The 25,333-nt window shown below is 48.8% G+C and overlaps 1 protein-coding gene across 4 annotated transcripts in view; it reads right to left on the reverse strand.

The window, feature by feature from the left end:
• Gsg1l (GSG1-like) overlaps positions 1-25,333 on the reverse strand; it is a 204,346-nt gene that overhangs the window by 103,675 nt on the left and 75,338 nt on the right. The window contains exon 3 of one of the 4 annotated variants that reach the window (XM_030242626.1): positions 4,357-4,551. The exons of the other annotated variants lie outside the window; for them this stretch is intronic. The gene's annotated coding sequence lies outside the window, so the exon portion shown is untranslated. The remainder of the gene's footprint in view (positions 1-4,356; positions 4,552-25,333) is intronic. 4 annotated transcript variants of the gene reach the window in all.

Below are 25,333 nucleotides of genomic sequence, written 5' to 3' on the forward strand. Positions count from 1 at the left end.
CTCAGCAAGCTGTCAGCAGAACCTGGGGATATCCTGGACCTTCCAACTCTTGGTCAAATCTGGATGACTCAAGGTGGAGGGATAAGTCAGGGAACAAAGAAAGTTCTAGAAATCGGGGATGCCCAGGGGGAGATGGCTTCCCACTGTTGCCAGAATGAACTAACTGCCTATAGTAGACTCTGAGGCTGTCCACCCTCCAGCCCTGTGTTCCTTACCAGCTCCATGGCTGTGCTACACAGGGACCATCAGACATACTGAGCTCAGGCTACCTCACAGCCTTCTCAGGGCATCCCAGAAGATGACAAGCCACACACCAGCAGCTCCTGGCAGGCATCCCTCCAGCCTAGCGCACATGCCCAGAAGGAGGACACTGTTACTTCTCTGTAATCCCTGCAAAGGTGTAAACCACCTAACATCTGGTGACCATCATGGCAGCAAGAAGATGGGAGGTCCACTTAGATCCTATGTCCCTGGAAATGGAGTCTCCTCATCCATTCTATAGAGGCCCAGCCATAGTAAGAAGAGTGTGCGTGAGAGCAACGGCAGTGCAGCAAGAAAGGGAGGCACACTGTAGCCTCACCTCACTGCAGCCTCACCTCACTGCAGCCTCGCCTCACCGCAGCCTCGCCTCACCGCAGCCTCGCCTCACCGCAGCCTCGCCTCACCGCAGCCTCGCCTCACTGCAGCCTCACCTCACTGCAGCCTCACCTCACTGCAGCCTCACCTCACCGCAGCCTGGCCTCACCGCAGCCTCGCCTCACCGCAGCCTCGCCTCACCGCAGCCTCACCTCACTGCAGCCTTGCCTCACCGCAGCCTCACCTCACTGCAGCCTCACCTCACTGCAGCCTCACCTCACTGCAGCCTCACCTCACTGCAGCCTTGCCTCACTGCAGCCTCACCTCACTGCAGCCTCACCTCACTGCAGCCTCACACAGAGGAAGCATGGCCTGCAGGTTGTCTAGACACACTCAGATCTTTCCACAGACAAGAAAAGGGACCAGAGGTGAAGGGTTTATTCCATCTCTCCCAGCGTTGCTCTGTCTCCCCCTTACACACCAAACAGCATATTTGGAGATGACTGAAAAGCTGGGCACAGTGGTAGAGCATATCTGTCATTCCAGCACTCAGGAGCCAAAGGCAGGAAGATTATGAGTTCAAAACCACAGCAAAAATCTATTCTCAACAACAAGCAGAGGGAGTTGCACTGGAGAATGCCTGGGAAATCTTGCCTGCAGAGGAACAGCAAGGCCTCTCTGGATGTCTTCTTCGAGGCATCTTGAGACACACAGCCCCTGTTCATTGCTTTCCTCCCACATGGTCATTGTGCCATGTGTAAGAAAATTACCCTTTGTTTTTACATTAATTTTTTTTTAGGCATGCACACACATTCCCGACACCTAAGGAGGTCAGAGGAAAAGTTGTGGGAGCCAACTGTTTCCTTCTACCACTTGGGATCCAACTCAGGCTGTCAGGCTTAGCAGCAAGCACCACTGAGCCATCTTGTCAACCTTCCCCCTACCCCTCCCAAGAAACAACTCTTGCTGACCTAGCTGAAGCTCTTCAGACACCCTGAGCAGCCACAGCTCTCTCCAAATTCCTACAGCCGTCAGCCTTTAGTAGAGGGACAATTAGCAAATGTTTGCTTCAGTGTACGATGGGGGTCTTCTGTGTGTTCCCTAACCCTAGCCCACTGACTTTGGGGGCTCTAATGTGGCGGTTGTCTGCATGTGAGGCAGACTTAATTAACGTGGGCAGTCTTAAAGTCATTATTTAGCCATGGGAAGTTTCCAGAATCCTTGGGGGACAAGCATCCCTTCAGGAGAGCGCCTTCCTGTGGGCTGCCTCCCTGTCTGCACAGCTCACCCTCTCTCTCATCATCTTCTTGCGGGAGAGTGTTTTTCCCATTGGCTATCTGATCTTGCAAAATGGGACCAAGGCATGCTTTGCTCAAACAAATGCTAAGCAGCCCAAGGAGCGTGGGCCGGCCACTGGGTACAGACACCACCAGGCAGGGAGTTGCTGTTCATCACAGCAGGCTGCTGTCACCCTCCCAGCCAGCAGCCTACAGAAGCCCTGTGATGGGCTGAAAGGCCTTCAGGGAACATGTAATTAAATCCCCAAAGATTGCCAGCTCTCCTGCTAGTGAGAGGAGAAAAGAGAGAGGCACAGCAGGCAAGCAAGTCCAGACAGTGACAACCAAGGCGGACAGAGGTTGCCCTGGCTGCAGTGGCCCACCAGGGGATGTGAGGAGCAGAGCTCAGGAGCCTGGAGGTTTCATCTCAGGAACTAAGGGGGAGGAAGCAGGTTATTTCTAACCCGAATCTGGCTGAGAAGGACTGGAGACTCTTAAGACTCTGACAGGTGGAAAGGAGTCTGTGCTGGCCCTCCCTTTTTTCTAAATCTCTATGACCCATCAGTCTACCTGGTGTGCAAAGGACACTGCAACCAGAAGGGCTGGCAAAGGCGACGTCCTACAGTGTCATTCTTGGCTCCCGGCTGAGACTGATGGACGCTGGCAAACACATGCAGACATCCTGTCTGCTCAAGTGTTAAAATACGTTCCCACTTGGCCATACAATAAGCAACAGTTTTCTTCACACCTCCTCCTGGCTGCCCCTCCCCCTTGCCTGCCTGTCCAAGGTGGATGGTTTCTTTCCAGGCTTTGGCCCAGCAGCGAGGCCAGTGTGGCTGTATAGCACTCTTCAGTGATACAAACCTTTAATTTCCAGCTTCCATTTCCTGCAAAACAACCATTAAGACCAAACACTATGTGAATTCACCACTTTTATTTTTTGAGACAGATGTTCACTTTGTACCCCAGATTTACCTGGAATTCAAGATCCTCCTGCCTTAACTCCTTAGAATGAGGCTCGCAGGGATTAAACCACCACGCCCATCCCCACCATTCCTGAAACAAGAGGTATAATGCAATCTCCCTTCTTGGTTTCCTTCCATCTTTCCTCCCAAACTCCTATCCATCCTTCAAAAGCTTTTTCGGTCATGCCAAGTCCGTACAACACGGCTCCCTGAACACTCAATGAACTGGCTCAAGGGCTTGGAGTGGTCCTCACTGTGACCAGAGCACTGTCTGAGTTTACTTTTATTACTGTGTTTTCAGGTCCCTGTTTTAATGATGTCTCTTGGACAATAGCCTCCCAGACAATACCTATTGTTTGTCATTTGGGGCAATGGCAGGAGATTGGCACCCAGTGTCATCATTTTTAATGTCTCAAGCCAACCACAAATGGCAACCAGGTAGGTTCTTCCTCCGCCTCCCCGGTTCAGCATGCTCCCCAATCGGCTGTGGAGATGAATAAGACACAATAAACACATCCATCACGGCTCATCTGCTTGTCCTTGCCATGACCAGGCCCATCTGTCCCATCCCATCCATCATCTGTCCTTCCTGCCTGAAATGACTTATTTCTCTCTCCTCTGTACTACCCCCGTCCCTCCATCTCTCTAGTGGCCACAAGAATGTCAAAACTGTGGGTCTCTCCTCTCCATTATGCCCGTGCCTCTAAACATCTCCCTGCTTGAGGCATCTAACTCAAAGGATGGAAAGGTGGAACTTGGTGATGCACGGCCTGGCTGTATTCCCTAGTGTCTGTGGCTCCTCCAGTTCGCCTTCCTCCTTCAGCAACTGTGATTTCAGAACTGCACAATGGACAGCTCCTAGGTGCCATTTGCCCAGCCGTCTGAGTGGCGTTATGAGCAGTGTTCAAGTCCACAGTGAAGCCCTGTAGTCTCCTGCATCGTGTGGTTGCTTACGATCTATGTGCTCAGTCTGTCACAACTGCCTCAACGTGCATCACTCAGATGTAGAAGGAGACCTGACAATGGCGCCAGAATCTACTGCCGGATGCAGGCTGATACTGGGCTGGGCCACCAGCAACTGTGGTGTCTTACTTTTGGCTGGCACTGAGCTCTCTAGCTCAACTACTGCTCTGACAACTACTGTCAGAGCCAGAGGCCAATCACAGTCTACTGATTTATCTCTGGTGACGGGAAGTCCAATGATTGACCTGACCACAGACCTTGTATCCACCAGAATGTTTTAGGTTGCAAGTTACAAAAGCCACTGGATCAAACCACTTAACCCATAGTTCAGAAATTGTCTATTTTTATATCTATTTGGTACTAGAAATTGAACCTTGAGCCTCATGCAAAATAGGCAAGTGCCCTGACTATATCCCCAGTCTGGGGTTTTTTTTTTTTTTTTCATTAGAAAAAAAAATTGAAGTAGGGTCTTATTGTTGCCCAGATAGCCTTGATCTCATGAGCCTCCTATCTTAGCCTCTAAGCATTAGGCTTTTAAGCATGCACCACCATGCCTGGCTAGGGGATTTTCTTACCAGCATGCAAGAACCCTTGGAGGGAAGTCTCTGTAGTAGATGCATTTAGTTGTTCAATAGCATCATTACAGATGGGGACCTTTGCTCCTTCCTGAGAGGAACGGGTGATGAGTTCTCCTTTTTTGCCTTTGTGCTCTTAGATGCCTGAAGAGCCTTGAGCTGAGGTGGGAAGAGAGGCCGACTCTATGACTCCTCCTAAGAACAGGAAAGACTCTGTAAGCTCTCATAGAGCTAGGCACCACCTATGTGTAAGCCAGTCCCTGTCAAAGGACAGGAGAGCCAACCTGATTATGACCATGAGGACTAGGTCTCTGGCTGGGGACTGGGCTCACATTCTCTGACTGTGGGCAGCTGGATGAGAAAACAACACAGATGCCTTCTGAAGGAAAGCAGGGCAGGCAGAGGGAGGGCAGCTCTCAGTGCCACCTCACCTTGGAGGAGCATGAATTCCAGCCAAAGGAGTTTAGATCGCAAAAAGAGACACCCATGACCTGGCTTCTCCGGGTGTGTGACTGTACGTGGTAGGAGGGGTAGTTCAGACTGAAGTCAGCAGAAGCCATGCCAAGTATTGCACTATGGGGCATTTCCTGGGAAAGATGGGGGATCTTGGAAGAGGGAGTGCCGTAGGGAAGAAGTGAGGATGGCTGGAAGGTGAGGCCAGGTGGGAGCCAAAGTAATGGAAGGGACACATGCTGGCTGAAGTTGCTGGCCCTGGAATCTGTGAGCCACAGAGAACTGCAGATGGTTTCAGAGAAGGAACGATACAGAAAATCTGAGCTTCACTGAGAGAGCCCTATATGCAAACAGGGGAAGGACTATGCCCTAGAGATTAGAGGTCTGTTACGGTTTGAGTCTGAAGTGTCCCCTGTAGGCTTTGTTTAAATGACCCACTCCCAGCTGCTGGTGCTATTCTGGGAGGCTGCAGAGATATCAGGAGGTGAGGTCTGGGTTTGTGGAAATAGGGCACCAGGAGCGGGCCTTTCAGAGTTATACCTGGCTCCTGGCTCCTGCCTTCCTGTCTTCTTCCTGGTTCATCATGATGTAAACAGCCATCAGCTCATCTTCCCATAGATAGAGGGGAGTGGATCTACCAGATGTACCCCAATATAAGGGAAAGAAAGCCATATGGACTGAGCCAGAGCAGATCCTTCCTCCCTTAAGAGGTTTCTGGGAGACGTGCTCTTACAGGGACATGGATGGGGTTAGTGCGGTATGGTTAACGTGTATGAGCGTGTGTGAGCGTGTGTGAGCGTGTGTGTGTGTGTGTGTGTGTGTGTGTGTGTGTGTGTGTACACGTATATACACATACACCGCTAAGGACTGGGAAGAGGTGGGAGGTGACAGGTTAGGACCATGCCACATCATGAATGTGGGCTCATCCCATAGCAGTGCTCAAGAGAAGGAGAAAGCCCCTCCCAATTTGAAGAACCAGACTTCCCTGGGCAGCTGGGGATCTTCTCTGCAGGAACAGGGTGAAGGGACAGGGCTGGCACTGAGGAGAAGGACAGAGACAGTGTGAGGCAAAAGAGAGAAGATGGGCTCTACTAAGAACAGGGCCCTGCTTGGGACATGTGAAGAGTCCCAGGAGTCTGGGCAAGATACCACTGTGTTCAGAGTGACAGCAGAAAGCCTGCTGGATGACTGAAAACGCACTCACCACAGCAGGGGAGGTAAGGGGATCCCAGGAGCTGAAGGTCAGGTTCGGTCTGGAGTGAGCTGGGGACTGTCTAGACAGCTGCATGCTGAAGAGCCTGTCTAGACAGTAGCAGCCTTTCAGGTAGAATTTTTTAAAACTCTGCAGGAGACAGGGATAGAGAGCAGAGTGACAACTCTCACCAGCAGACAGCATCCAATCTGCCAGGAGAGACACTGGACACAGTGCAGAGGGAACGCCTGCCACTGAGGACCACAGCCACCTGACCACAGGCTGGCCCACTCCTAGCCCTGCTCAGAGAGGGTACCCACTGAAGATCACAGCCACCTGACCACAGGCTGACCCAGTTCAGCTCTGTGGAAACATCTACAAAGCACCTGCTCTGTGCCAGGGACTGGTGGAGAGATGGAATCAAGGCCAGAACAGCCATGCCCTTGAGGAGTTCAGGGTCAGCCTGTGACAAATACAGATGGGCTTTATGAAATGCCTTGGCATGAAGTCCCAGCAGGCAATGCAAAGGAGGTCTTTGTAATAAGAGGCATTGGCAGAGAGCGTTGACACCAACCAAAGGCCCCCTGGGAAGGGGACATTTAATTCCGCACATAATTTTCACAGCTACTGTGAAATGGGGATGAGCACCACCCATGTGTCTCAGCGAGGAAACTGAGGCTCAGAGGAGCCAAGGAGTGTGCTCAGAGTGAGAGACTGGGATCCAAGCTCTTGACATCAGCACAGAGCAGCCCACCCCTCCTCTATCATTGGCCACTTACACCACTGTAAGCAGATCCAAGGAAAGCTACCATAAGCCCTCATGCTTTAGCTGTCTGCCAGAGACACGGCAGCCAAAACCATTTGAAAATGGCAACATGACCATACCCTTTATTATTGGGTCTTTCATGATTTCCCATGCTCTGCAGACAAAGACTCTATATCATGGGCTCTGGGCCTTCCTGCCTAAGATTCCACATCCTTCTTCCTGATGCCCCTCTCCCAAATAGCCCATGCCACCCTTCAGTACCACAGGGCCTTTGCACATTCTGTTCTTTTCCTGAACACTCTTCCTCAGCTTCCTGCCCTCTGTGCCCACATCTTAGCTGCCCTCTAATCATGCTTCCATCCTCTGCACAGACAGCTCCCCTGGAAGAGGCTTTCTGGCTTCCCAGCCTAGGCAGAGTTCATCTGGAGTTTCCAGGCATCCCTCACCCTCCACTACTGCAGTGATTTCAACCAGGTCACACGCTGGGATCCTTTCCGCAGAGTTAAAGGATGCTGGCACTCACTCCCAAGTCAACTCCACACAATCAGTATGTGTGGGCGTGGTCAGCTGACTGTGACCCAGGCCTCAGTGACTCCAGAATGCCCAGCTCTCTAGTGTGCTGTAGAAAGTATCCACTAAGATGCCTTGAGATGCGTGAGATTCTAATGTGTCAGACTTATTCCTCTCCAGCCTGCAGTCCCCTCTGACAGCTCCTGGCCCTGTCCTAAGGCAAGCAAAATCCCCAGGAGTTTTGAGAAACCCAAACAAAGCTGCAGCCACTCTGCCATGGCCTCATGGCCTCACACCAGGCAAGGCCTCTAATTGGATTCCATTCAGTGCTGCCAGCTTCCTGCGGACACTGTGTTGATGGGGGCTGCATGGTGAGCGGCTGGGTCAGAGGGTCACTGCACAGGCTGGCTCCCCGGGGCCCAGGAGCCAAGCATTTCACCAGAGTGGCTTTGACATGGCTCAGAAGCACAGTCTACTAGTCCAGACCCAGCTTCTGACTGCATCAGAGCTGGCCATGGGTGGCATCCAGCTGCAGGTCTTCATCCCTCCCAGGTTCCCTCCTCACGGGCTCTCTGCTTGTCACAAGAGAGAATGTAGAATTTCTGAGGGCCCCACGTGGCTCACCGATAAGAAGAACCACAGGCCCAGTGCACTGCTGTAATTCCAGCATTGGATTCGGATGCATGAAGATCATGAGTTCTAGATTACCCTGGGCTGCACTGCTAGTTCCAGACCAATGAGCCAGATCTTATTTCCAAGAGAAAAGGTCGAAGAAAGAGCTGAGCTAAGGCTCGGTGCCAGCAGTCTTGCCTGGCATGGGCAAGGCTCGCCATGTCCAGCACTTCAAGCCAGCAAATCAGAGAGGACACGGTCTATTTTCTACACAGAAGATCTACCAGAGCCACTGCTTAAGACCCAGGCTGCATGTCCAGCCTAGACCTCTCACCTCTGCTAAGGGCATGTATTTCTTTGACATCTCTGCTGCCAGCTAAGACTCAAGAGTCACTACACTGGAGAATAGATGGGGTGCCAGAAATAAACTCATGGTCTGAGAGCAGGCTAGCCCCTTGGACTTTTCCCTACTGAGGCTAGCAACTAAGGACTCTCCCTCCCCTCCCCTATCCTGGGGTCTGGAACTGGCCTTACTCCCAACCCCAAGGAAGATCACAAGACTGACCTGGCCAACAAGAGTTTTGACCTCTCATGATGAACCCATGATGGTGATAGGTTCAGCAAAGGTGCCCAGCCCACGTCAACCAGTGCGAATATGCCATGGGAGCTTCTGTGGGAGCAATTCTCCCTGCAATCACTATGTTTGTGCTCCCCTCCCCAGAGACCCTGCATCTCCTGGAGATGGCTTCCCTGAGAAGGAAGCCAGGGCAAAAGACCCACAAGGACAGGAGCCGAAAAGAGATACATCCCAGAGAGAGCATTTGGGTTCTGGATCCAGCCATGCCTGAATGGTGATCTTCATTCACTTGAGCCCATATGTTCTTTGTTTCCCTTTCAAACTATCAGAGCTGTGTTTCTGTTGTGGGGGATGGGGGAAGTGGGGGGATGGGGGGATGGGGGAAGTGGGGGATGGCACAATTGATGAAATACCTGCTGCAGAAGCACGAAGACTCAAGTTCATATTCAGAACACCCACATAAACTTGGGCAACTCAATGTCTGTTTGTAACCACAGTGCTGGGAGAAGACAGGCAGATCCCTATAGCTCATTGGCCAGGCAGTCTCATCAAATCAATGTGTTCCAGGTTAAGTGAGAGACCCTGCCTTAAAAAATAAAATGGAGAACCTGATGGGATAGCATACACCTTTAATTCCAGCAGTCAGGAGACAGAAGCAAGTGGATCCCTGTGAGTTCAAGGCTAGCCTGGTCTACAGAGCAAGTTCCAGGCCATTCAGGGTTGTTGCAGTAAGACCTGGTCTCAACACACACACACACACACACACACACACACAGAGAGAGAGAGAGAGAGAGAGAGAGAGAGAGAGAGAGAGAGAGAGAGAGAGAGATCCAGTGTTTTGGGGCATATACATCCATACTACCCCCAGGAACACACATATAGAACACACACATGCACACACACACCATGCATGCATGCATGCAGACACATCTTGACTAAAGATTCGATTATTGTTTATCTGCTTCATGGTGGTGAGGGGAGACTGAGGGCAGATTCGTGGCACATGCCACAGGGCTCAAGGCCACAGCAAAATTACCCTCCAGCACACTCTTACCACAACCAACTTTTCCCATTCCCATGTACTGTAGCCCTGATAACATCTTGCAAAGACACTCTGTGATTAGCTGTGCTCAAGGTCTGTAGGACCTTCTATAGATATTAGTCAGGAGCTGGGTGTGGGCTTGTGGGCCATCGATGGTTCTCAGCTGAACCCTTTGAATCTGCGAACCAAAAGAGCCCCGCCCCACCCCACCCCCACCCCCAGCTCCTCACTCTCCACCCTGTACCGCCATTCTCCCAGGGTTTGGTTACAGCATAAAAGCTGACAATGGTGGCTTGTCTGGCTCCCCCCATTCTGGAACATAGGCCTGGGAAGGCAGGGAAACTGCTCCCTGTGCCTCCTCAGGGCCAGAATGAGCCAGCTCAAAGCAGGTAACATGCTGGAACCACACAGACCGAATGAATAGAGGAGCCAGACAGGTCTGTCATCTGTCATCCCCCAGGAGATGTCAAAGGACCAAAGACTGCACGCAGAGCAGATGCTGAGCACACTGTGGGTCTGACTCACATGTTCATGTTCTTTTCTTGATCAGCAGGGCACTGAGGAAGGTGCCCAGGAAAGGCTTTGTCATCCTTCTCTCCATGCCATTCATAACAAAACAAACATGGCTTACTCTATCCATGAGTCCCAGACCTGTAGATCCAAACAACCACATAGCAAAAATATGTTCTTAAAAGCATTGTGCCCATAACTGAGCATGTGCAGAATGACATCAGCTCGCTGGCCCTGTCAGCCACCTAGAGACAGTTTATTATGTGCAGGAGTGTGTATGTGTGTGTGTGTGTAGGTTGTGTACAAATGTCGTGCTTATTTATATAAGGTACTGGAGCAATCTTGAAATTTATTGTGTGGGGGGGAAGGGTTCCTAGAGCTAATGCCCCCGCTATCAAGAAAAATCTGTCAGGTGACATCTGTGTCTTCCTTGGGGTTCTCTGTGGCACCAATCAGGAGGTAAGTTTCTCTGCTCAGAGCTGCTAATTAAGGTTAAATAATTAATGCCAGAGACAAGGCAGACGAACTTGGCTTCATCCTTGTTGAATCCTTGGCCTGTTGTCGAGCCAGTGTGTCTGGCTTGCCAGCCCTCTCCCTAACCACAGCCTTTCTCCTCGGAAAAGGCACAGTGGAAGGATGCTAGACAGGAGGACTAGCAGGATGCTGGGTGGGAGGAGTCCACCCAGATCAGAGGGTTCTGAATTGGAGTCCCAGGGCACGAAGACATTCTCAGACCCACTACTAACTAATCAGGGAAGTGCAGAAAGGCATGGAGAAGTACCTTCCTGCCCTGTACTGACTGGGTGGGCACACCCAGCTGGAGGAGACCCAGCCCAGAGCTTGAAAATGAAGTGGTTGCGAAATGTATGATGACCTGAAGGTCACCAACAGGATCGTGTATGACTGCAGGCCCAGGAGCTAATGAATCAGACATGGTGGTATACTCCTGGGATCACAACACTCAGGAAACAGAGGCTGGAGGGTTGCCATGAGTTCCAGGTCAACCTGGGCCACCTAGTGAGACCCCATCTGAGGCAGGAAAAAAATCTACATTCCCTGATGGCATCTGTAGTCCCTTGTGTGTTGACACTGCGGTCAACAGGTCCATGGTTCAGCCGGTCATATAAGTCAGAGTGGATAAGTGAACTGAACTTAGAGATGACCACAAGCCTCATGCTTCCGGCTTGCAGACCTACAAGTCCACACTTGAACACTATTTTTGAGAGTGTTCCTAGGGCTGGCTGTGAAGAGCACCCAGTTTGTAAGCAGCAGCCTCCTGCAGCTCTTACTTTCCCTTTTCTGTCAGGTGGATGCCAGGTGCTCCCTTTTAAGCACGTCCCACTGGTCACCACCCCAGCCCTGTCCCAGCCAGTCCTGTGATTTCACTTTCTCTCAGGATTGACTCAATCTTGTGTTTCATGTGTGGGAGCAGCAGGCTGGGCCAAGTCTTCCCTGGATGTGTGGTAGGCTACAGAACTGGGGTTCATGTCATCACACTCCCTGACAGTTACACAACACACTGCCCACCCAACTTATGAATATCCATAACTATCTCCATCTAACAGGTGTAGTCAACACTTTGGTTTCTAAAAAATAAAAAAAAAAAACAGTTCTGTTATGTGAAGATGTCTTTGTTTGAATCCTAGGTGTGAGGCAAGAGGCTGCTTTACAGCAGGTGATTATGATTTGCCTCGTGCACTAGCAGGAACATGGTTTTGCCAGTTGCAGATAGTTTTCTGAGAGTGTATGACGCTTGGAATTCTGTGAACTTTTGAGAGGGTACACATGCGAGAGCCTCAGCAGGGATGGGGTGCTCTGAGGAGACTGCTGTTGGTTCCTGTTGCTGTGGTCTGTCAAATAGTTGTGAGCAAAGAGACAACAAGAAGACACTGGATATCCTGATGATGAAGACTAGACTTGATGCAAGGAATTCCGTGCCTTTGGTCAACAGGAAGTAGTCTAAAGATGTCTGTCTACATCCCTTTCCCTTCTAGCTTTCTTTCTCTCCTTGGTTGGGTGGTTGGAAGGGATTAGGGTGGAATAAGGGTTGAAGGGGTGATAGGTATAAGAACCTGATAAAGCACCCCCCAAAAGTACACCAATACCACGGCATATGGCATGCAGCCTCGGGGTGGAGCCTCCCCAGGGGGGTTCACAGAGGTCCAGGACAGGATAAACAAATGAGTTTCCATGTAGCAGCGGGGGTTATAGAGAATCAGAACCACAACATCATCCGCCACTAGAAAGAAAACCATGCTCAGGGTCTGTCCAGTTGCAGCTTCTGGCAAGGGTCGGTATAGACAGCCATATGAGCAGGTCACAAACATGGGGCTTGTGGAGAACTAAGAAGCAGCAAGATGGCCTGAGTCACTATTCAGGAAACTCAGCATTCCCCGGATGTGAGCTGAATGTGCCGTCTGGCCTCACAACATGAACACATCCCGAGGCATGCAGCACCAGGGAATCTCACCCTCTCATGCACACTCACGGGGCACTTACACACACCTGTGACAGATGTCACTCACCCAATGTGGTTTTTAACTTTTCTTTTTCAGACCAGGTCTCACCATGTCGCTCAGGCTGTCATGGCACTTGAAATTCTCCTGTCTCAGCCTCTGAAGTTCTGAGATAACAGATGGCCACTGCCATGCCTGGCTTCAGTGTGGTCTCTTGATGCATCTAGAGACTAGCTGCACACAAGCTGCAGGGGGTGGGGGGCTGCTTTTGTCACCATGACATGGCATACTTTACACTATGTATGTCAGAGGGTGTACTAGATACACTGCCCAAGCTGATCTTGAAATAGTCATCTTCCTGCCCCAGCCTCCCAAGTGCTGATACTACAGATGTACCACGATGTGTGCCCCTAAAATAGTATCAATCCACCTACAACCATCTATCCATCCATCCATCTATGTATCTATCTATCTATCTGGTTCATGTGTGTGCACACATGAATACTTATCATGCTATGCATGTGCAGGGCAGAGGACAACTTGTGAGAGTTAATTCTCTCCTTTCACTGTGTTAGGCCCTGGGATTTAACTCAGGTCACCAGGCTTGGAGGTAAGTGCTTTTAACTACCAAATCATGGCCCCAGCTCTAGAACTGGTTATTAATAAGTAGGACCACACTCTAAAGTAGGTGAAAGATAGAATAGTAAGTTGCTAAACAGCACCGCCCAGTGTTACCACTATAGGTGGGCATAGGTGGGGGGCTCCTTCATGAATGCACTGCTCTCCTTGAGGCAGAGTGGCAGGTCCACACCATCATTGCCACAAACACATAACATGTTTTACAGTGTCACCATAATGGCCACTCATAAGAAGTGATTGGTTTTTTTAGCTGTTTTTAGTGTTATGGGGCCACTGTTACTCATGTGGCCCATTGTTAGCAAAACATCTTCACTTGCTGCTCCTTCCCGATTAACAGTGGGTCTCTGACATGCGTTGTTTAGGCAGCATGGACAGAAATGACCATGTCTCAACCCAGCTGAGCCTCTGGAGGCATCACAGATTTACACTCATCCGTCTTGCATTTCTGCTATTGCTCTGGCAATATTCTCAGAGTAGATACCCCAGGATGATGGGAGACTTGTAGGTTAAGCCAACCCAAACCCTAACCTGGACCCCACCCATCCATTAACCTCAAGCACCTGTCACAGCAACCAACAGACACAAGCAAGAAAGCTTGGGCTTATTTCTGTACACTGATCACTGAGTTTGGAGTTATTTGTTACACAGCCTTATTGGAGACCTTACTGACCGACACATATACAATTTATCTACATTTAAGCACACATAGAAAGCTATATGTGCATCAGAACAAGTACAAACATAAATGTTTCACACAGAACTGGATGTGGCCAGTACACAGGGGTATGGTGGCACAGGACTAGAGGGAAAGAACTGTAGATTAGTCAATTCATTGGAAATATGCAACGACAATCATAGCCTTGGCATTGATTAGAGCAGTAGCATCAGCTTGCTCTTCTCCTCAGAGTTTTGACCTCAATAAAAACATGCCCATGAAGGCCAGGTTAGAGAAGTCACAGCAGGAAGGTACACAACTGGTGTTCAAATAAGTAACCAACAGGTCAGCGCTTGTGATACAATGTGAAGGTCAGAGGACCTACAACTGGAACCTTCATCTGGAAAGACATTTGACAGTCTTATCAGGAACCAGAACAAAATGACCTGAGGTGTCATTGCCACCCTAGTCTCCCAGTCTGAAGGGTCCAGGGATAGGCCTGGAGCCCAGTGCTGGCCAAGGGCCAGCCCTGCCTGAGACCCAGCTGTGCTGGAGGCTAAAGCCTGTGTTTTGAATCACATGGGCCACTGGTGCCAAGCTGAACCAAATTAACTCTTAATCTCTATCTCAAAGAGTTTGTCAACTTCAGTCCTAAGGGAAGGCTGAGAACTCCAGAGGGGACAAGTGATCCTTCCAGGCACGTGTCATCCGCAGGGAGACAGCACCACACCCACAGGCTGTAGCCACGTTTGTATTCTGAGGGCCACTCCTCTCAACCATCACCAAACTAAGGGTGGGGGGGGGCTTAAAAGTGAGGGATGAGTGAAGAATGCTACCAGACTTTCAAAGAGGGGCCAATGCCAATACTCCTCAAATTATTTCATAAAACAGAAACAGAAGGAACATTGCCAAATTCATTATGATGCTACAGTCACCCTGATACCCAAACCACACAAAGATTCAACAAAGAGAATTATAGACCAGTTTCCCTCATGAACATCGATGCAAAAATACTCAACAAAATATTTACAAACTGAATCCAAGAACAAATCCAAAAGATCATCCACCATTAACAAGTAGGCTTCCTCCCAGAGATGCAGGGTGGTTCAACATGCAAAAACCTGTCAATGTAATCCACCATGTAAACAAACTGAAAGGAAAAAGCCTATGATCATCTCATCAGATGGAGCCTTTGACAAAATCCAACGCCCCTTCTTGATAAAAGTCTTGAAGAGATCATGGATACAAGGTCTATACCTAAACACAATAAAGGCAATATACAGCAAGCCAACATCAAATTAAATGGAGAAAAACTCAAAGTAATTCCACTAAAATCAGAAACAAGACAAAGCTGTCTGCTCTTTCCATATCTATTCAATATAGTACCTGAAGTTCTAGCTAGAAAAATAAGACAACTAAAAGAGATCAAGGGGATCTAAATTGGAAAGGAAGAAGTCAACATATTTATAGATGATATGGTACTATATATAAGTGACCCCAAAAATTCTACCAGGGAATGCTTACAGCTGATGCGGCTTGATACAAGATTAATTGAAAAAAATCAGTAGCCCTCCTATATACAAATGACAAATGGGTTGAAAAAGAAATCAGGGAAACAACGCCCTTCACAACAGCCACAAATAATATAAAATATCTTGGGGTGGCTCTAGACAAGCAAGTGAAAGATCTGTATGATAAAAACTTCAAGTCTTTAAAGAAGGAAATTGAAGGTATAAGACAATAGAAAGGTCTTCCATGCCCATGGATCAGTAGGATTAACATAGTAAAAATAGCCATCCTACCAAAAGTAATATACAGATGTAATACAATCCCTTTCAAAATTTTAACACAATTCTTAACAGACCTTGGAAGAAAAATATTCAACATCATATGGAAAACCAAAAAGCCCAGGAAGTTAAACAATCCTTAACAATAAAAGGACTTCTGGAGGTATCATCATCTTTGATTTCAAGCTGTACTACAGAACATTAGTAACAAAAACCACTTGGTACTGCCATAGAAACACACACATTGATCAATGGAATCAAATCAAAGACCCAGAAATAAACCCACACACCTATGGACACCTGAATTTTTTTTTATAAAGAAGCCACAAATATACAGGGGGGGGGGGAGAAAGAATCTTCAACAAATGGTGCTGGTATAACTGGATGTTGGTTGTAGAAAAATGTAAACAGATCCATATCTATCACCCTGCACAAATCTCAAGTCCATGTGGATCAAAGACCTCAACAGAGAACCAGATACACTGAATCCGATAGAAGAGAGAATGAGGAATAGCCTTGAATGCATTGGTACAAAAGACACCTTCCTGAACAGAACACCAATCATGCAGGCACTAAGATCAACAACAAATAAATGGGACATCGTGAAAATGAAAAGCTTTTGTAAGGCAAAGGTACCATCAATAGGACAAAATGGCAGCCCACAGAATGGGAAAAGATTTTCACCAACTCCACATTTGATGGAGGACTAATAGCCAAAATCTTAAAAGAACTCAAGAAACTGGACCAAATAACCCAATTTAAAAATGGGGTATAGATCTAAACAGAGAATTCTCAACAGAGGCCAAGAAACGTTTAAAGAAAAGTTCAACCTCCTTAGCCACCAGGGAAAGGCAAATCAAAACTACTTTGAGATTCCATCTTACACCTGTCAGAATGGCTAAGATCAAAAACTCAAGTGATAGCACATGCTGGCAAGGATGTGGAGTGAGGGAGCACTCCTCCATCGCTGGTGGGAATGCAAACTTGTACAGCTACTATGGAAATAAATGTGGTGGTTTCTCAGAAAATTGGGACTTGATCTACCTCAAGACCCAACTACACCTCCTGACCATATACTCAAAGGATGCTCCATCCTACCACAAGGACACTTCTCAACTATGTTCATAGCAGCTGTATTCATAATAGCCAGAAACTGGAAACAACCTAGATGTCCCACAACAGAAGAATGGATAAGGAAATATGAAATCATAAAATCTGCAGGCAAATGGCTGGAACTAAGAAAAATCATCCTGTGTGAGGTAACCCAGACTCAGAAAGACAAACTTGAGATGTACTAACCTATAAGTGAATAATAGCTATAAATTAAAAGATAATCGTGCTACAATCCACAGACTCAGGGAGGCTAAATAACAAGGAGAAGTTAAGGGGGGGAATACAAGGATCTCCCTGGGAAGGGGAGTAGAATAGATTTTGAGGGTAGACTGGAGATGGGTAGGGTTGAACAGGAGGGATCAGCTGTTGGGGGAGAAAATACTGGGAGAAACATCTGGAATTGGAGGGCATTTGGGGAGTGAGGTAGAAACCTAGGGTAATGGAAACTCCATGGAATCCATAACAGCAGCCCTAGCAAAGACTCCTAGTGCTGGGGATGATGGAGTCGGAACCAGCCATCTTCAACCAGGCAAGGCTTCAAGTGAAGAGACTGGAACACCAACCCAGCCACAAAATCTTCGACCTACAGATTGCCCTGCCTGTGGAGTGTTCTGGGACCAGAGCCTACCACACCATCATCAGAGAGACCAGAGACGTCATCCTGCAACATATGGGAGCAGATACAGAGTCCACGGGCAAACATTAATCAGAGCTGGGGGAGTCCTTTGGAGGAGGAAGAGGAAGGAGAGGAAAGATCAGAGGAACAGAGGAGTCAGGGATACCACAAGAACATGGCCCACAGAATCAATTGACCAGGATGTAAGTGAACTTGAAGAGGCTAGGAAGTCTATAGGGGTCTGACCTAGGTCCTCTGCATATGTTATGGCTAAGTAGTTAGGTGTTCTTGTGGGACTCCTAACAGTGAGAGCAGAGACTGTCTCTGACTTCTTGCCTGCTTGTGGGGAACTTCTCCTTCTACCGGTTGCCTCATCCAGCCTTAATGTGATGGTATGTGCCTGGTCTTCCTGTAGCTTGTTATGCCATGTTTGGTTGATGTCCCTGGGAGGCTTGCTCTTGTCTGAGGGGAGGTAGGGGAAAGAAAGTGAAGAGGATGGAAGAAGAGACACTGTAGTTGAGATGTAATACATGAGAGAAGAATATTATTTTCAAGAACAAGAGTGTGTGGAAGAGACTGGAAAGTTGAGGGAACCCAGAGGAAAATAAAACCCCCTCCCTCAAAGAGCTCTGGGCTTGACTACTGACTCTATTCCTTCATAGATGTATGAGCATAAGCAATGTGGTCAGCCTCTCCAGGCCCCAGTTCTCCTCTGCAAAGAAGGAGCTGAAGAAACAGCTGTGCCGTGGGCTTGCTGAAAGGATGCGCGGCTGATGAGATGGAGCATGCTCAGCAGCAGATTCTCAGCAGAAGCTCAGCAGAGGCTCAGCAAAGGCTCTAGAGCATGGGCTTAGACCAATGCCAAGGCCCCAGTGATGTCCAATACCATGCTAGGATTTGGCACTGAATGAAGCTGGCAGGACCTTCAAAGAGGCCAAGGTCCTATGAAGAGAGCAAGACAGGTAACAGGAAGATTCATAGAACAGGGCTCTGTGGGATTTGTGGGCAGAAGGAAGTAGGGTATGATAAGGGGGTGTTCTAGACAAATGACAGCAGAACTCTGGAGAGAGGACACCAAGGGGGACCAGAAGCTGAGGGTGCTCAGAGAGTGTGAGGAGCCCCATCCTGGAAACAGTGGCCACTGTGTGAGTCTCCTGTGCCTGCCCCCTCTTCTTTGCTGGCCTTCTACAGTCTAAATGATCATGCTAAATAATCTTTCCTTAGGTTTACAAATCCCGGAGCATCCAGTGACTTTCAGGTTATATGGATGCCTAAGGTGATGATGGGCAGAATGGAATTTTTAAAGATTTAGAGGCGCTAGCCCCAGGAGGTGAAGGCCGGTCAGTATATTTTGTCCATGGTGGGGGAGTGGATATAGAGGCACTTGAAGACTCCCACCCACTCTCAGCTTTCTTTTCCTGCCCTGTAAGAGGACTTTATACAAGGGTTCCTCCAGATGGTGCTGGGAGGAGAGTAACCCTCCCTGTTGTCTCTGTATCAATCCTAAAATAAACCTGATTTTTCTTCTCACCAAATCTTGCCTCTCAAGTATCGTGTTTGGGTAGCATGCAGACAAAGTTTGTCTACTCCAGCAATGGCCCCAGCAGCAAATATCCCCCATTTGCCCCAGAGAGGCTGCTGGAAAAGGCCGGACCTCTGTCTCCTCTTACTCCTTCCCCGTCTAGCTACACAATGATAGGAAAGGGAGAGATTTGGAGCTGACAGTTATGGGACTCTCCTGAGTCTATTTCCGGTGGTGAGAGGTGTCTGGCCTAACTGGTCTTTCTTCCTATGATTGTGGAACTGAGTCCAGATCTTAAGCTATCACTTGACACTGGATTCCTCCATACACACAGAACCCCAGCTCTCTGCCCCTGATCAGTTGCCTTCTGGGATGCTGCTCCCATAGACGCCGCCTTCTGCCTGGACACCGGTAAATCAGCCTTCAGACTGCCATATACTGCCCTCTGCATGGCTTCCAGGGAGCCCAAGCTCTGTGAGTGACGTGTATAAAAAGGATTTATTTTTATTGATGTGTGAGTGTCTACGTGTATGTATGTGCACATGTGTGCAGGTTCCCACAGAAGGCAGAAGGGGGTTTGGATCCCCTGGAACAGAAATAACAGGGGACTGTGAGTTCCCAGTGTGGGTGCTGGGAAGCTGGGAACTAAACTCTGGTCTTTTGTGCAAGAGCAGCAAATGCTCTTAACTTTTGAGCCATCTCTCTAGCCCCTCTTGGAGTGACTTTTGGTGTTTGTTGCACCCCAGCCCTACTGACACTTCCCACCTATCTCCCCTCTATTCTCAAATCCCTTTGTCTGGAGCTGGTAGCTGCTGTAGACAGAACAACCCACAAGTGCTCCTGGAATTCACATCTGCTGATCCTCCATCTAGAAGGCCTTTCCCTACCTTGCCTATCAGCCCACAGGATGCTCGGCAGAGGACACACCCCAGTGAACACTTGCCTGGCAACTTGATCCCATCCCAAGTACAGCCAGACGTCACCCTGGTAACTGCACATGGGTTGTGGAATCTAAGACCTTCAGCCAATGAGTGTCCTTCTCCAAGAACCTCAGCAGCCCCTGTCCAATGACAGCATGAAGACAATCGAGCGGTCCTCCTCTTTCAGACTCCCTAGTATTGAAGAAAACCATCTTGTGAATGTCGTGACTCTTGACTTCCCAAGGATCAGAATTCCAGGCTCCACAAAGGTCTTCCTTGAGGAAAACATCCTTTAATAAGCATCTAGTGTCCTGGTAGAAACATCCCACAATGCCACAGCCTGGCAGGGTGGACCCAGGCGACTGTCTGCCATTAGCATCTAGTCAAGCAGACCTCCCCCTGCTGTGAGGAGCCTTCTAAGGGGAGCACACTGTGCCCTTTCGTCACACTCAGGACCATATTAACCAATGGGAAACAAAACCCCGCTCCGGCCAAAGGCACAGAGTCAGGGGTCTCCCCAGGTTCTGCACCGCCTCTGGCTTCCCTGGCAGAGAAAGAGCATTCTGAACTGACAGGACGGAGTGAATCCCGGCCAAGCAAAACCAACCCCTGCATGAACACACACACACACACACACACACACACACACACACACACACACCTGGGTGTGGTGGCCCTCCAATAGATCAATAAGTGTTCTGTGAATCTGCAGTGACCTCGGGATCTGAAAGGAACAGAGCACCTGAAAGCGGATAAGCTTCGAATTCTGATTCTCAGCTCCAATTTCAAAGTGACAAGCCATCGAGAGGGTGGCAGCTCTCCCAGTGGTTCTGAGTGGACAAGTGTCCAGCAGGCAGGATGAGAGGTTAATGACATGAACCCTGGCGGACGGAGAAGCTCCAGAAGGCAGTCTGACTACCACTACCGGGGAACTGACCCGCAGATGGACGCTTCCTTCCTCAAACTTCCCCCTCTCTTATCCTCTGTATCCTGAAACCCTCCGCGCCATGCTCCGCTCCTTGGAGAAACTGCTTCTGGAGATATGTCTGCTCTCTTTTAGTTTCATGTCTCCTCCAGAAATCTCTAACCAACACAGGGATATCTGTCCACACCTCCCTTCATCCCCACACTGCCCCCACCCCGCGCTCCCAGCCTCAGAAGTGTAGGGAATACAGAAAGCCAGCTCCGGGGCATTGGAGCAGCAACTGTGGGTTGCAGGGGTCTGGACGTTCACACTCACAAGCTACAGGTTTCACAGCCTGCCATACATCTAGGGGAAGAGAAGGCCAGAGTAGCCTCTCTCCTGCAGCCCTCCCCCACGCTTCTCTGGCCCAGGAGGCAGGGAAAAGAGTGTGGAATATGACAAGCATTTCCACATATCATGTTTCCTGTCCCTCCTGGGCCCACAATAAAACTACATTTCCCAATGTTCCATATAGCTGAGCACAGCCATATTACTGAGTTATAGTCAATAGGATGAACCATGCCCAGGCTGAGCTGGCCACATTCAGTTTGTTCTCTTTCCATAGTCAGGGGCTTGATAGAGAAAACTCCAGAGATCAGAAAAGGCAAGGCCATTATAGAAGAGGAGGTTGGGCCTGGTGCACAGGACACCAGTGTGCTCAAATGAGAAGTCAGCACTCCACATGCAGATGAACCCTGTGGCCAGGGCTAACCTGTTACCTCTAATGCAAGGGAAAATGAAGAGAGCCCCCGAGGCTGTGGAGGGACTGCTAGAGTGGACCACCACCCTCTCCCAACACACATGTGCCTCACCCCCAATATATACACATACTACCTACTGGAAGTCTTAACACAGAGGACCCTGCCATTACTCAAAAAGACAAGGAAGAGGAGAAACATCACAGGACAGTCACAAAGGAATGTTTGCAACAGGCATCTAGATAAACAGGCCTGGGCAACCTTTCAATGCTTTTCATGATGGAAAAAAAAAAGGCACAGATGCTGCCAGCAAATCAGCAAAACTAACAGGGCTTCAGGATCAGATCAATCCATACAGCCCGAGTGACTGATGGCGTAGTAGCTGAACAAGGGCTGGATGAGTGAATAGATGAGTGGGTGGGTGGATGCATGCATGCATGGATACATAGATGGATGTTTGGATGGATGGATGGATGGATGGATGGATGGATGGATGGATGGATAGATGGATGGATGGATGGATAGATGGATGGATGGATGGATGGATGTTCATGTTCACGCATACATGGATGGATGCTTTGATAGATGGACAGAGGGTGAGTGGATGAGTGAGTAGATGGACTGTTAAATGGATGGATGCATGGATGCATATATGCATGAATCGGTGGTGGATATCATGAGTGGGTAGATAGATAGATGGATAAAGGGTGGGTGGATGGGTGAGTGGGATGCATACATGGGTGGAGGGTAGGTGGATGGGTGAGTGGGTGAAAGGAGAGTGGATGTGTGACTGGGATGCATTCATGGGTGGAGGGTGTGTGGATGTGTGACTGGGATGGATACATGAGTGGAGGGTGGGTGGATGGGTGAGTGGGATACATACATGGGTAAAGGGTAGGTGGATGGGTGACTGGGATGCATGCATGGGTGGAGGGTGGGTGGATGGGTGAGTGGATGATGAAGCAGTTCTGGGTAAACTCATAGCCATGTCCATCTGTGTGGCTGACGGTGTTCTCGGTGCTGAAAAGACAGCAATGAACAAACCCAAATCACTTCCTTTGGTTAATTGGAGCCTTTTTTTAAATTGTCACAGTTAAAATTCCCTACAGTCTGGGCAGACAGACACTATGACCATCTCCACAGTCCAGGCAAGTGAACTGAACCCCAGCAAATAGTTGAAGAATGGAGAAGGACAGCTTTAAACCTAGGAACTTGGCTTCCATACAATGTGGCTGCCAGTACAGGTTCTGACTTGTACTAAATAAACAATTAATAACCCCCCCCCCACACACACACACACACAGAGTCCAGCTCTCTTCAGCACCTGGCCTCTGCAGATGGCAACAGCTGGCTGGAGCGGGGTTGCAGCTGTCCCTAGCGGGTGACCCACGTACACTCCAGATCCTCTGATCTGAGCATCCATAATGCATCACCTCTGGCTAGGCCTTGTCCTCTTTCCTCGTGCCTTGTCTCAGTACTCTGACTGTGTCCTCTTTCCTCGTGCCTTGTCTCAGTACTCTGACTGTGACCTGTAGGAGTTTAGATTGTGCCTCCAGACATTTACTGTGTCAAACGAAGTGGGGACAGAACCCGGCAGTCCTGGGAGGCATCTCTGACAACAGGAATGGTGGCTGCCTGTGGTTAGAGCTTACCCAACGCCATCTATGGTCCAAACAAGGTGACAGCTGAGGTCCTGTGGCCTCTCACAAGAAACAGGAGAACATAGTGCCAGGTGAAGAATGGAGCCAGGCAGGGTCCCCCAGCACTTCCTTCTCTGCACCCACAGAGCAGAGGCACAGGTAAAAAAAAATGGGGATGCTGGGTTGGTGCACTTGGCCCAGGGAGAAAACTCAGCAAAACACGAAAGGCACGGGCTCAAAAGGGTGGAGCCAAGTCAGCAGCACAGCTCAGCTTCTCCTGGCACAACTCTATTCAAATTAGCCTGAGTGGATCAAAGAGCTAAGACAATGAGCCATAGAAGAGAATCTCGTGGGAAAGTGCCATGATGCTGGATTTAAGGACCAAGTCTTGGAAGCAACACCAAGTAAAGAGACACAAAGAGGGATTAGACTGACCTCACCAGCGCCTGTGCATTGCAGGACGCTGCCTGTGGAAAGGAACATACACAGGATGAGGGGGGAAAAAAAACCTCAGCTCCATCAGCAGGCCAGGAACACAAACAGCCTCAGCCAGGGTGACAACCAAACCACCTCTTTTCAAGAGTAGACAAGGACCCTGAACTGGGTAATTCTTGTCCATTTAATACAAACCAGAGCCCCCTGGGGAGAGGGAGCCTGAGTTGAGGGGTTGCCTCCATCAGCTTGTCCTGTTAGGCATTTTCTTGATTCATGATTAATGTGGGAGGGCCCAGTCCGCTGTGGGCAGTACAACTCTCGGGTAGGTGGTCTGCACTGGATAAGAAAATAAACTGAGCAAACCTTGGGGAGCAAGACATGAGCAGCATGCCTCCATGGCTTCTACTTCAGCTCCTTCCTTCATTTCCTGCCCTGACTTCTCTCCATAATGGAGTGGGACCTGCAAATCAAATAGCCTTTTTCTTCCCCGGGTTGTTTTTGGTCATGGTGTTTATCACAGCAACAGAAAACAAACTAAGACAAACCCAGATAAGCATTCTCCGGACTTTGCAAAGATCTGGTCAACGCCAGCTCAGACACAGTGATACACTTCCAGGCCAGCGGGGTGGCAGGAGGTAAGGACAGATCTTGGCCAGGAGGTAAAGGACTGGATCACCAGCTGGAATGTGGGACAGCCTTGCTGCTCTGGAAGACAGTGTCTGAGCCCTCAGACAGTAAACATTGAATCACTGTATGGCTCAGAACTTGCCGTTCTCAGTGTTAACCACAAAGTAAAATAAAATTGAGACTCAAGCTGGTATTTCTACATCTGTGATCAGTGTCACTCTTCCTGACAGCCAAGAGGTAAATGTGATCTGTGCCAACAATGGAGGCGGGGGTTAAGGAGAGGACTCACTTTATAAAGGACCTGGCGTGTAACCATGAGGGCCTGAGTTAGAGATCTCCAGCACTCATGTAATAAGCTGAGTATGGCCAGCTTAACTAACACAATCAGCAAGCTCTTGGTTCAGTGAGAGACCCTATCCCAAAAAATAATAAGTGGAGTAATGAAAAAGGCCTATGTTGAACTCTGGCCTTCACGTGCACCCTCATGCATATGAGCACACACTGGAACTCATACATGTGCATGCATCACATATACACATAAAGACACATACATGCAAGCACATACATATGCATACATCACAAACACATACATACACACATGAACACATATATGCATACACTACATATACAAATAAAGACACATACACAGAAATACATACATATGCAGACATCACACAAAAATATATATGCATACATCACACATACACATAAAGACACACAAACACATACATATACATACATCACATACACACTCACAAACATATATATTGTATATCACACATACACATAGACACATACACACAAGCACATACATTTGCATATATCACACACATATACCACACATACAATACATAAATACATACATCACACACATAAATACACATATACACAAAGACACATAATTCTGGCACATGCCATACTGTGGGTGACACTGAGGACATTATCTATGAAGAACCTGAGAGTGAATGCTTTATGTCTGCAGGCCAGTCTCAGCTACCACTGCTCAGCTCTGACATCAGAGCATAAAAGTAGCCATAGGTCACATAAAAAGAATAGGCACAGCTGTGTCCCAATAAAACTTTATTTACAAAAGAGAAAGGGCCTCCTCAGCTTGCCAGCTGCTACTGTGACACTAAGCAAGAGCTCCCTGTGCAAGGGGGCAGTGGGAAAGTGGCTTCTGAGAGCCTAGCAGGGACATTCCCAGCCTGGAGGTAGTGATTTATGATACCCTGTCAAGCTCTCT

This window comes from Mus musculus, chromosome 7, assembly GCF_000001635.26.
Source record: "Mus musculus strain C57BL/6J chromosome 7, GRCm38.p6 C57BL/6J".
Lineage (NCBI taxonomy): Eukaryota > Metazoa > Chordata > Mammalia > Rodentia > Muridae > Mus > Mus musculus.